We start from the raw sequence: 12957 nt of genomic DNA, 5'->3' as shown, positions 1-12957 counted from the left end.
CTCCTCTAGTATCTAACAGCCTGACTGGGTCTCTCCTCTAGTATCTAACAGCCTGGCTGGGTCTCTCCTCTAGTATCTAACAGTCTGACTAGGTCTCTCCGTCTAGTATCTAACAGTCTGACTGGGTCTCTCCTCTAGTATCTAACAGTCTGACTGGGTCTCTCCTCTAGTATCTAACAGTCTGACTGGGTCTCTCCTCTAGTATCTAACAGTCTGACTGGGTCTCTCCTCTAGTCTCTAACAGCCTGACTGGGTCTCTCCTCTAGTATCTAACAGCCTGACTGGGTCTCTCCTCTAGTATCTAACAGTCTGACTGGGTCTCTCCTCTAGTATCTAACAACATGACTGGGTCTCTCCTCTAGTCTCTAACAGCCTGACTGGGTCTCTCCTCTAGTATCTAACAGTCTGACTGGGTCTCTCCTCTAGTCTCTAACAGCCTGACTGGGTCTCTCCTCTAGTATCTAACAGCATGACTGGGTCTCTCCTCTAGTCTCTAACAGCCTGACTGGGTCTCTCCTCTAGTATCTAACAACATGACTGGGTCTCTCCTCTAGTATCTAACAGTCTGACTGGGTCTCTCCTCTAGTATCTAACAGTCTGACTGGGTCTCTCCTCTAGTATCTAACAGTCTGACTGGGTCTCTCCTCTAGTATCTAACAGTCTGACTGGGTCTCTCCTCTAGTATCTAACAGTCTGACTGGGTCTCTCCTCTAGTCTCTAACAGCCTGACTGGGTCTCTCCTCTAGTATCTAACAGCATGACTGGGTCTCTCCTCTAGTATCTAACAGTCTGACTGGGTCTCTCCTATAGTATCTAACAGCATGACTGGATCTCTCCTCTAGTATCTAACAGTCTGACTGGGTCTCTCCTCTAGTCTCTAACAGCCTGACTGGGTCTCTCCTCTAGTATCTAACAGCATGACTGGGTCTCTCCTCTAGTCTCTAACAGCCTGACTGGGTCTCTCCTCTAGTCTCTAACAGCCTGACTGGGTCTCTCCTCTAGTATATAACAGTCTGACTGGGTCTCTCCTCTAGTATCTAACAGTCTGACTGGGTCTCTCCTCTAGTATCTAACAGTCTGACTGGGTCTCTCCTCTAGTATCTAACAGTCTGACTGGGTCTCTCCTCTAGTATCTAACAGTCTGACTGGGTCTCTCCTCTAGTCTCTAACAGCCTGACTGGGTCTCTCCTCTAGTATCTAACAGCATGACTGGGTCTCTCCTCTAGTATCTAACAGCCTGACTGGGTCTCTCCTCTAGTATCTAACAGTCTGACTGGGTCTCTCCTCTAGTATCTAACAGTCTGACTGGGTCTCTCCTCTAGTCTCTAACAGCCTGACTGGGTCTCTCCTCTAGTATCTAACAGCATGACTGGGTCTCTCCTCTAGTATCTAACAGTCTGACTGGGTCTCTCCTCTAGTATCTAACAGTCTGACTGGGTCTCTCCTCTAGTATCTAACAGTCTGACTGGGTCTCTCCTCTAGTATCTAACAGTCTGACTGGGTCTCTCCTCTAGTCTCTAACAGCCTGACTGGGTCTCTCCTCTAGTATCTAACAGCATGACTGGGTCTCTCCTCTAGTCTCTAACAGTCTGACTGGGTCTCTCCTCTAGTATCTAACAACATGACTGGGTCTCTCCTCTAGTCTCTAACAGCCTGACTGGGTCTTTCCTCTAGTATCTAACAGCCTGACTGGGTCTCTCCTCTAGTATCTAACAGTCTGACTGGGTCTCTCCTCTAGTATCTAACAGTCTGACTGGGTCTCTCCTCTAGTCTCTAACAGCATGACTGGGTCTCTCCTATAGTATCTAACAGCCTGACTGGGTCTCTCCTCTAGTATCTAACAGCCTGACTGGGTCTCTCCTCTAGTATCTAACAGTCTGACTGGGTCTCTCCTCTAGTCTCTAACAGCCTGACTGGGTCTCTCCTCTAGTATATAACAGTCTGACTGGGTCTCTCCTCTAGTATCTAACAGTCTGACTGGGTCTCTCCTCTAGTATCTAACAGTCTGACTGGGTCTCTCCTCTAGTATCTAACAGTCTGACTGGGTCTCTCCTCTAGTATCTAACAGTCTGACTGGGTCTCTCCTCTAGTCTCTAACAGCCTGACTGGGTCTCTCCTCTAGTCTCTAACAGCATGACTGGGTCTCTCCTCTAGCATCTAACAGTCTGACTGGGTCTCTCCTCTAGTATCTAACAGTCTGACTGGGTCTCTCCTCTAGTATCTAACAGCCTGACTGGGTCTCTCCTCTAGTATCTAACAGTCTGACTGGGTCTCTCCTCTAGTCTCTAACAGTCTGACTGGGTCTCTCCTCTAGTCTCTAACAGCCTGACTGGGTCTCTCCTCTAGTATCTAACAGTCTGACTGGGTCTCTCCTCTAGTATCTAACAGTCTGACTGGGTCTCTCCTCTAGTCTCTAACAGCCTGACTGGGTCTCTCCTCTAGTCTCTAACAGCCTGACTGGGTCTCTCCTCTAGTCTCTAACAGTCTGACTGGGTCTCTCCTCTAGTATCTAACAGTCTGACTGGGTCTCTCCTCTAGTCTCTAACAGCATGACTGGGTCTCTCCTCTAGTATCTAACAGTCTGACTGGGTCTCTCCTCTAGTATCTAACAGTCTGACTGGGTCTCTCCTCTAGTCTCTAACAGTCTGACTGGATCTCTCCTCTAGTATCTAACAGCCTGACTGGGTCTCTCCTCTAGTATCTAACAGTCTGACTGGGTCTCTCCTCTAGTATATAACAGTCTGACTGGGTCTCTCCTCTAGTATCTAACAGTCTGACTGGGTCTCTCCTCTAGTATCTAACAGCATGACTGGGTCTCTCCTCTAGTATCTAACAGTCTGACTGGGTCTCTCCTCTAGTATCTAACAGTCTGACTGGGTCTCTCCTCTAGTATCTAACAGTCTGACTGGGTCTCTCCTCTAGTATCTAACAGTCTGACTGGGTCTCTCCTCTAGTATCTAACAGCCTGACTGGGTCTCTCCTCTAGTATCTAACAGTCTGACTGGGTCTCTCCTCTAGTATCTAACAGTCTGACTGGGTCTCTCCTCTAGTATCTAACAGTCTGACTGGGTCTCTCCTCTAGTATCTAACAGCCTGACTGGGTCTCTCCTCTAGTATCTAACAGTCTGACTGGGTCTCTCCTCTAGTATCTAACAGTCTGACTGGGTCTCTCCTCTAGTATCTAACAGTCTGACTGGGTCTCTCCTCTAGTATCTAACAGTCTGACTGGGTCTCTCCTCTAGTATCTAACAGCATGACTGGGTCTCTCCTCTAGTATCTAACAGTCTGACTGGGTCTCTCCTCTAGTATCTAACAGTCTGACTGGGTCTCTCCTCTAGTATCTAACAGTCTGACTGGGTCTCTCCTCTAGTATCTAACAGTCTGACTGGGTCTCTCCTCTAGTATCTAACAGCCTGACTGGGTCTCTCCTCTAGTATCTAACAGTCTGACTGGGTCTCTCCTCTAGTATCTAACAGTCTGACTGGGTCTCTCCTCTAGTATCTAACAGTCTGACTGGGGTCTCTCCTCTAGATATCTAACAGCCTGACTGGGTCTCTCCCTCTAGTATCTAACAGTCTGACTGGGTCTCTCCTCTAGTATCTAACAGTCTGACTGGGTCTCTCCTCTAGTATCTAACAGTCTGACTGGGTCTCTCCTCTAGTATCTAACAGTCTGACTGGGTCTCTCCTCTAGTATCTAACAGTCTGACTGGGTCTCTCCTCTCTAGTATCAAACAGTCTGACTGGGTCTCTCCTCTAGTATCTAACAGTCTGACTGGGTCTCTCCTCTAGTATCTAACAGTCTGACTGGGTCTCTCCTCTAGTATCTAACAGTCTGACTGGGTCTCTCCTCTAGTATCTAACAGTCTGACTGGGTCTCTCCTCTAGTATCTAACAGTCTGACTGGATCTCTCCTCTAGTATCTAACAGCCTGACTGGATCTCTCCTCTAGTCTCTAACAGTCTGACTGGGTCTCTCCTCTAGTATCTAACAGCCTGACTGGGTCTCTCCTCTAGTATCTAACAGTCTGACTGGGTCTCTCCTCTAGTATCTAACAGCCTGACTGGGTCTCTCCTCTAGTATCTAACAGCCTGACTGGGTCTCTCCTCTAGTATCTAACAGTCTGACTGGGTCTCTCCTCTAGTATCTAACAACATGACTGGGTCTCTCCTCTAGTCTCTAACAGCCTGACTGGGTCTCTCCTCTAGTATCTAACAGTCTGACTGGGTCTCTCCTCTAGTCTCTAACAGCCTGACTGGGTCTCTCCTCTAGTATCTAACAGCATGACTGGGTCTCTCCTCTAGTCTCTAACAGCCTGACTGGGTCTCTCCTCTAGTATCTAACAGTCTGACTGGGTCTCTCCTCTAGTATCTAACAGTTTGACTGGGTCTCTCCTCTAGTATCTAACAGCCTGACTGGGTCTCTCCTCTAGTATCTAACAGCCTGACTGGGTCTCTCCTCTAGTATCTAACAGTCTGACTGGGTCTCTCCTCTAGTCTCTAACAGTCTGACTGGGTCTCTCCTCTAGTCTCTAACAGCCTGACTGGGTCTCTCCTCTAGTATCTAACAGTCTGACTGGATCTCTCCTCTAGTATCTAACAGTCTGACTGGGTCTCTCCTCTAGTCTCTAACAGCCTGACTGGGTCTCTCCTCTAGTCTCTAACAGCCTGACTGGGTCTCTCCTCTAGTCTCTAACAGTCTGACTGGGTCTCTCCTCTAGTATCTAACAGTCTGACTGGGTCTCTCCTCTAGTCTCTAACAGCATGACTGGGTCTCTCCTCTAGTATCTAACAGTCTGACTGGGTCTCTCCTCTAGTATCTAACAGTCTGACTGGGTCTCTCCTCTAGTCTCTAACAGTCTGACTGGATCTCTCCTCTAGTATCTAATAGCCTGACTGGGTCTCTCCTCTAGTATCTAACAGTCTGACTGGGTCTCTCCTCTAGTATCTAACAGTCTGACTGGGTCTCTCCTCTAGTATCTAACAGTCTGACTGGGTCTCTCCTCTAGTATCTAACAGCATGACTGGGTCTCTCCTCTAGTATCTAACAGTCTGACTGGGTCTCTCCTCTAGTATCTAACAGTCTGACTGGGTCTCTCCTCTAGTATCTAACAGCCTGACTGGATCTCTCCTCTAGTCTCTAACAGTCTGACTGGGTCTCTCCTCTAGTATCTAACAGCCTGACTGGGTCTCTCCTCTAGTATCTAACAGTCTGACTGGGTCTCTCCTCTAGTATCTAACAGCCTGACTGGGTCTCTCCTCTAGTATCTAACAGCCTGACTGGGTCTCTCCTCTAGTATCTAACAGTCTGACTGGGTCTCTCCTCTAGTATCTAACAACATGACTGGGTCTCTCCTCTAGTCTCTAACAGCCTGACTGGGTCTCTCCTCTAGTATCTAACAGTCTGACTGGGTCTCTCCTCTAGTATTCTAACAGCCTGACTGGGTCTCTCCTCTAGTATCTAACAGTCTGACTGGGTCTCTCCTCTAGTATCTAACAGTCTGACTGGGTCTCTCCTCTAGTATCTAACAGTCTGACTGGGTCTCTCCTCTAGTATCTAACAGTCTGACTGGGTCTCTCCTCTAGTATCTAACAGTCTGACTGGGTCTGCTCCTCTAGTATCTAACAGTCTGACTGGGTCTCTCCTCTAGTATCTAACAGTCTGACTGGGTCTCTCCTCTAGTATCTAACAGTCTGACTGGGTCTCTCCTCTAGTATCTAACAGTCTGACTGGGTCTCTCCTCTAGTATCTAACAGCCTGACTGGGTCTCTCCTCTAGTATCTAACAGTCTGACTGGGATCTCTCCTCTAGTATCTAACAGTCTGACTGGGTCTCTCCTCTAGTATCTAACAGTCTGACTGGGTCTCTCCTCTAGTATCTAACAGCCTGACTGGGTCTCTCCTCTAGTATCTAACAGTCTGACTGGGTCTCTCCTCTAGTATCTAACAGCCTGACTGGGTCTCTCCTCTAGTATCTAACAGTCTGACTGGGTCTCTCCTCTAGTATCTAACAGCCTGACTGGGTCTCTCCTCTAGTATCTAACAGCCTGACTGGGTCTCTCCTCTAGTATCTAACAGCCTGACTGGGTCTCTCCTCTAGTATCTAACAGCTCTGGGGACTGGGTCTCTCCTCTAGTATCTAACAGTCTGACTGGGTCTCTCCTCTAGTATCTAACAGTCTGACTGGGTCTCTCATCTAGTATCTAACAGTCTGACTGGGTCTCTCCTCTAGTATCTAACAGTCTGACTGGGTCTCTCCCTCTAGTATCTAACAGTCTGACTGGGTCTCTCCTCTAGTATCTAACAGTCTGACTGGGTCTCTCCTCTAGTATCTAACAGTCTGACTGGGTCTCTCCTCTAGTATCTAACAGTCTGACTGGGTCTCTCCTCTAGTATCTAACAGTCTGACTGGGTCTCTCCTCTAGTATCTAACAGTCTGACTGGATCTCTCCTCTAGTATCTAACAGCCTGACTGGGTCTCTCCTCTAGTATCTAACAGTCTGACTGGGTCTCTCCTCTAGTATCTAACAGTCTGACTGGATCTCTCCTCTAGTATCTAACAGCCTGACTGGGTCTCTCCTCTAGTATCTAACAGTCTGACTGGGTCTCTCCTCTAGTATCTAACAGTCTGACTGGGTCTCTCCTCTAGTATCTAACAGTCTGACTGGGTCTCTCCTCTAGTATCTAACAGCCTGACTGGGTCTCTCCTCTAGTATCTAACAGTCTGACTGGGTCTCTCCTCTAGTATCTAACAGTCTGACTGGGTCTCTCCTCTAGTATCTAACAGTCTGACTGGGTCTCTCCTCTAGTATCTAACAGTCTGACTGGGTCTCTCCTCTAGTATCTAACAGTCTGACTGGGTCTCTCCTCTAGTATCTAACAGTCTGACTGGGTCTCTCCTCTAGTATCTAACAGTCTGACTGGGTCTCTCCTCTAGTATCTAACAGTCTGACTGGGTCTCTCCTCTAGTATCTAACAGCATGACTGGGTCTCTCCTCTAGTATCTAACAGTCTGACTGGGTCTCTCCTCTAGTATCTAACAGTCTGACTGGGTCTCTCCTCTAGTATCTAACAGTCTGACTGGGTCTCTCCTCTAGTATCTAACAGTCTGACTGGGTCTCTCCTCTAGTATCTAACAGTCTGACTGGGTCTCTCCTCTAGTATCTAACAGTCTGACTGGGTCTCTCCTCTAGTATCTAACAGCATGACTGGGTCTCTCCTCTAGTATCTAACAGTCTGACTGGGTCTCTCCTCTAGTATCTAACAGTCTGACTGGGTCTCTCCTCTAGTATCTAACAGTCTGACTGGGTCTCTCCTCTAGTATCTAACAGTCTGACTGGGTCTCTCCTCTGAGTATCTAACAGTCTGACTGGGTCTCTCCTCTAGTATCTAACAGCCTGACTGGGTCTCTCCTCTAGTATCTAACAGTCTGACTGGGTCTCTCCTCTAGTATCTAACAGTCTGACTGGGTCTCTCCTCTAGTATCTAAATGTCTGACTGGGTCTCTCCTCTAGTATCTAACAGCCTGACTGGGTCTCTCCTCTAGTATCTAACAGTCTGACTGGGTCTCTCCTCTAGTATCTAACAGTCTGACTGGGTCTCTCCTCTAGTATCTAACAGTCTGACTGGGTCTCTCCTCTAGTATCTAACAGTCTGACTGGGTCTCTCCTCTAGTATCTAACAGTCTGACTGGGTCTCTCCTCTAGTATCTAACAGTCTGACTGGGTCTCTCCTCTAGTATCTAACAGTCTGACTGGGTCTCTCCTCTAGTATCTAACAGTCTGACTGGGTCTCTCCTCTAGTATCTAACAGTCTGACTGGGTCTCTCCTCTAGTATCTAACAGTCTGACTGGGTCTCTCCTCTCAGTATCTAACAGTCTGACTGGGTCTCTCCTCTAGTATCTAACAGTCTGACTGGGTCTCTCCTCTAGTATCTAACAGTCTGACTGGATCTCTCCTCTAGTATCTAACAGCCTGACTGGATCTCTCCTCTAGTCTCTAACAGTCTGACTGGGTCTCTCCTCTAGTATCTAACAGCCTGACTGGGTCTCTCCTCTAGTATCTAACAGTCTGACTGGGTCTCTCCTCTAGTATCTAACAGCCTGACTGGGTCTCTCCTCTAGTATCTAACAGCCTGACTGGGTCTCTCCTCTAGTATCTAACAGCCTGACTGGGTCTCTCCTCTAGTATCTAACAGTCTGACTGGGTCTCTCCTCTAGTATCTAACAGTCTGACTGGGTCTCTCCTCTAGTATCTAACAGTCTGACTGGGTCTCTCCTCTAGTATCTAACAGTCTGACTGGGTCTCTCCTCTAGTATCTAACAGCCTGACTGGGTCTCTCCTCTAGTATCTAACAGTCTGACTGGATCTCTCCTCTAGTATCTAACAGTCTGACTGGGTCTCTCCTCTAGTATCTAACAGTCTGACTGGGTCTCTCCTCTAGTATCTAACAGTCTGACTGGGTCTCTCCTCTAGTATCTAACAGTCTGACTGGGTCTCTCCTCTAGTATCTAACAGCCTGACTGGGTCTCTCCTCTAGTATCTAACAGTCTGACTGGGTCTCTCCTCTAGTATCTAACAGCCTGACTGGGTCTCTCCTCTAGTATCTAACAGCCTGACTGGGTCTCTCCTCTAGTATCTAACAGCCTGACTGGGTCTCTCCTCTAGTATCTAACAGTCTGACTGGGTCTCTCCTCTAGTATCTAACAGTCTGACTGGGTCTCTCCTCTAGTATCTAACAGTCTGACTGGGTCTCTCCTCTAGTATCTAACAGTCTGACTGGGTCTCTCCTCTAGTATCTAACAGTCTGACTGGGTCTCTCCTCTAGTATCTAACAGTCTGACTGGGTCTCTCCTCTAGTATCTAACAGTCTGACTGGGTCTCTCCTCTAGTATCTAACAGTCTGACTGGGTCTCTCCTCTAGTATCTAACAGTCTGACTGGGTCTCTCCTCTAGTATCTAACAGTCTGACTGGGTCTCTCCTCTAGTATCTAACAGTCTGACTGGGTCTCTCCTCTAGTATCTAACAGTCTGACTGGGTCTCTCCTCTAGTATCTAACAGTCTGACTGGGTCTCTCCTCTAGTATCTAACAGTCTGACTGGATCTCTCCTCTAGTATCTAACAGCCTGACTGGGTCTCTCCTCTAGTATCTAACAGTCTGACTGGGTCTCTCCTCTAGTATCTAACAGTCTGACTGGATCTCTCCTCTAGTATCTAACAGCCTGACTGGGTCTCTCCTCTAGTATCTAACAGTCTGACTGGGTCTCTCCTCTAGTATCTAACAGTCTGACTGGGTCTCTCCTCTAGTATCTAACAGTCTGACTGGGTCTCTCCTCTAGTATCTAACAGCCTGACTGGGTCTCTCCTCTAGTATCTAACAGTCTGACTGGGTCTCTCCTCTAGTATCTAACAGTCTGACTGGGTCTCTCCTCTAGTATCTAACAGTCTGACTGGGTCTCTCCTCTAGTATCTAACAGTCTGACTGGGTCTCTCCTCTAGTATCTAACAGTCTGACTGGGTCTCTCCTCTAGTATCTAACAGTCTGACTGGGTCTCTCCTCTAGTATCTAACAGTCTGACTGGGTCTCTCCTCTAGTATCTAACAGTCTGACTGGGTCTCTCCTCTAGTATCTAACAGCATGACTGGGTCTCTCCTCTAGTATCTAACAGTCTGACTGGGTCTCTCCTCTAGTATCTAACAGTCTGACTGGGTCTCTCCTCTAGTATCTAACAGTCTGACTGGGTCTCTCCTCTAGTATCTAACAGTCTGACTGGGTCTCTCCTCTAGTATCTAACAGTCTGACTGGGTCTCTCCTCTAGTATCTAACAGTCTGACTGGGTCTCTCCTCTAGTATCTAACAGTCATGACTGGGTCTCTCCTCTAGTATCTAACAGTCTGACTGGGTCTCTCCTCTAGTATCTAACAGTCTGACTGGGTCTCTCCTCTAGTATCTAACAGTCTGACTGGGTCTCTCCTCTAGTATCTAACAGTCTGACTGGGTCTCTCCTCTAGTATCTAACAGTCTGACTGGGTCTCTCCTCTAGTATCTAACAGCCTGACTGGGTCTCTCCTCTAGTATCTAACAGTCTGACTGGGTCTCTCCTCTAGTATCTAACAGTCTGACTGGGTCTCTCCTCTAGTATCTAACAGTCTGACTGGGTCTCTCCTCTAGTATCTAACAGCCTGACTGGGTCTCTCCTCTAGTATCTAACAGTCTGACTGGGTCTCTCCTCTAGTATCTAACAGTCTGACTGGGTCTCTCCTCTAGTATCTAACAGTCTGACTGGGTCTCTCCTCTAGTATCTAACAGTCTGACTGGGTCTCTCCTCTAGTATCTAACAGTCTGACTGGGTCTCTCCTCTAGTATCTAACAGTCTGACTGGGTCTCTCCTCTAGTATCTAACAGTCTCACTGGGTCTCTCCTCTAGTATCTAACAGTCTGACTGGGTCTCTCCTCTAGTATCTAACAGTCTGACTGGGTCTCTCCTCTAGTATCTAACAGTCTGACTGGGTCTCTCCTCTAGTATCTAACAGTCTGACTGGATCTCTCCTCTAGTATCTAACAGCCTGACTGGATCTCTCCTCTAGTATCTAACAGTCTGACTGGGTCTCTCCTCTAGTATCTAACAGCCTGACTGGGTCTCTCCTCTAGTATCTAACAGTCTGACTGGGTCTCTCCTTTAGTATCTAACAGCCTGACTGGGTCTCTCCTCTAGTATCTAACAGCCTGACTGGGTCTCTCCTCTAGTATCTAACAGCCTGACTGGGTCTCTCCTCTAGTATCTAACAGTCTGACTGGGTCTCTCCTCTAGTATCTAACAGTCTGACTGGGTCTCTCCTCTCAGTATCTAACAGTCTGACTGGGTCTCTCCTCTAGTATCTAACAGTCTGACTGGGTCTCTCCTCTAGTATCTAACAGCCTGACTGGGTCTCTCCTCTAGTATCTAACAGTCTGACTGGATCTCTCCTCTAGTATCTAACAGTCTGACTGGGTCTCTCCTCTAGTATCTAACAGTCTGACTGGGTCTCTCCTCTAGTATCTAACAGTCTGACTGGGTCTCTCCTCTAGTATCTAACAGTCTGACTGGGTCTCTCATCTAGTATCTAACAGCCTGACTGGGTCTCTCCTCTAGTATCTAACAGTCTGACTGGGTCTCTCCTCTAGTATCTAACAGCCTGACTGGGTCTCTCCTCTAGTATCTAACAGCCTGACTGGGTCTCTCCTCTAGTATCTAACAGCCTGACTGGGTCTCTCCTCTAGTATCTAACAGTCTGACTGGGTCTCTCCTCTAGTATCTAACAGTCTGACTGGGTCTCTCCTCTAGTATCTAACAGTCTGACTGGGTCTCTCCTCTAGTATCTAACAGTCTGACTGGGTCTCTCCTCTAGTATCTAACAGCCTGACTGGGTCTCTCCTCTAGTATCTAACAGTCTGACTGGATCTCTCCTCTAGTATCTAACAGCCTGACTGGGTCTCTCCTCTAGTATCTAACAGTCTGACTGGGTCTCTCCTCTAGTATCTAACAGTCTGACTGGGTCTCTCCTCTAGTATATAACAGTCTGACTGGGTCTCTCCTCTAGTATCTAACAGTCTGACTGGGTCTCTCCTCTAGTATCTAACAGCCTGACTGGGTCTCTCCTCTAGTATCTAACAGTCTGACTGGGTCTCTCCTCTAGTATCTAACAGTCTGACTGGGTCTCTCCTCTAGTATCTAACAGTCTGACTGGGTCTCTCCTCTAGTATCTAACAGTCTGACTGGGTCTCTCCTCTAGTATCTAACAGCCTGACTGGGTCTCTCCTCTAGTATCTAACAGTCTGACTGGGTCTCTCCTCTAGTATCTAACAGTCTGACTGGGTCTCTCCTCTAGTATCTAACAGTCTGACTGGGTCTCTCCTCTAGTATCTAACAGCCTGACTGGGTCTCTCCTCTAGTATCTAACAGTCTGACTGGGTCTCTCCTCTAGTATCTAACAGTCTGACTGGGTCTCTCCTCTAGTATCTAACATTCTGACTGGGTCTCTCCTCTAGTATCTAACAGTCTGACTGGGTCTCTCATCTAGTATCTAACAGTCTGACTGGGTCTCTCCTCTAGTATCTAACAGTCTGACTGGGTCTCTCCTCTAGTATCTAACAGTCTGACTGGGTCTCTCCTCTAGTATCTAACAGTCTGACTGGGTCTCTCCTCTGAGTATCTAACAGTCTGACTGGGTCTCTCCTCTAGTATCTAACAGTCTGACTGGGTCTCTCCTCTAGTATCTAACAGTCTGACTGGATCTCTCCTCTAGTATCTAACAGCCTGACTGGATCTCTCCTCTAGTCTCTAACAGTCTGACTGGGTCTCTCCTCTAGTATCTAACAGCCTGACTGGGTCTCTCCTCTAGTATCTAACAGTCTGACTGGGTCTCTCCTCTAGTATCTAACAGCCTGACTGGGTCTCTCCTCTAGTATCTAACAGCCTGACTGGGTCTCTCCTCTAGTATCTAACAGCCTGACTGGGTCTCTCCTCTAGTATCTAACAGTCTGACTGGGTCTCTCCTCTAGTATCTAACAGTCTGACTGGGTCTCTCCTCTAATATCTAACAGTCTGACTGGGTCTCTCCTCTAGTATCTAACAGTCTGACTGGGTCTCTCCTCTAGTATCTAACAGCCTGACTGGGTCTCTCCTCTAGTATCTAACAGTCTGACTGGGTCTCTCCTCTAGTATCTAACAGTCTGACTGGGTCTCTCCTCTAGTATCTAACAGTCTGACTGGGTCTCTCCTCTAGTATCTAACAGTCTGACTGGGTCTCTCCTCTAGTATCTAACAGCCTGACTGGGTCTCTCCTCTAGTATCTAACAGCCTGACTGGGTCTCTCCTCTAGTATCTAACAGTCTGACTGGGTCTCTCCTCTAGTATCTAACAGCCTGACTGGGTCTCTCCTCTAGTATCTAACAGCCTGACTGGGTCTCTCCTCTAGT

The 12957-nt window shown here is 47.7% G+C and overlaps 1 protein-coding gene across 2 annotated transcripts in view; it reads left to right on the top strand.

Annotated features, from left to right (window-relative positions):
* Positions 1-12957, top strand: part of LOC139541501 (collagen alpha-1(XXIV) chain-like) — a 316499-nt gene that overhangs the window by 186410 nt on the left and 117132 nt on the right. The gene's annotated exons all lie outside the window — the stretch shown is intronic.

The sequence above is a fragment of the Salvelinus alpinus genome, chromosome 16, assembly GCF_045679555.1.
Source record: "Salvelinus alpinus chromosome 16, SLU_Salpinus.1, whole genome shotgun sequence".
In the NCBI taxonomy this organism is placed as follows: domain Eukaryota; kingdom Metazoa; phylum Chordata; class Actinopteri; order Salmoniformes; family Salmonidae; genus Salvelinus; species Salvelinus alpinus.
This window is presented reverse-complemented; position numbering and strand designations above follow the sequence as displayed.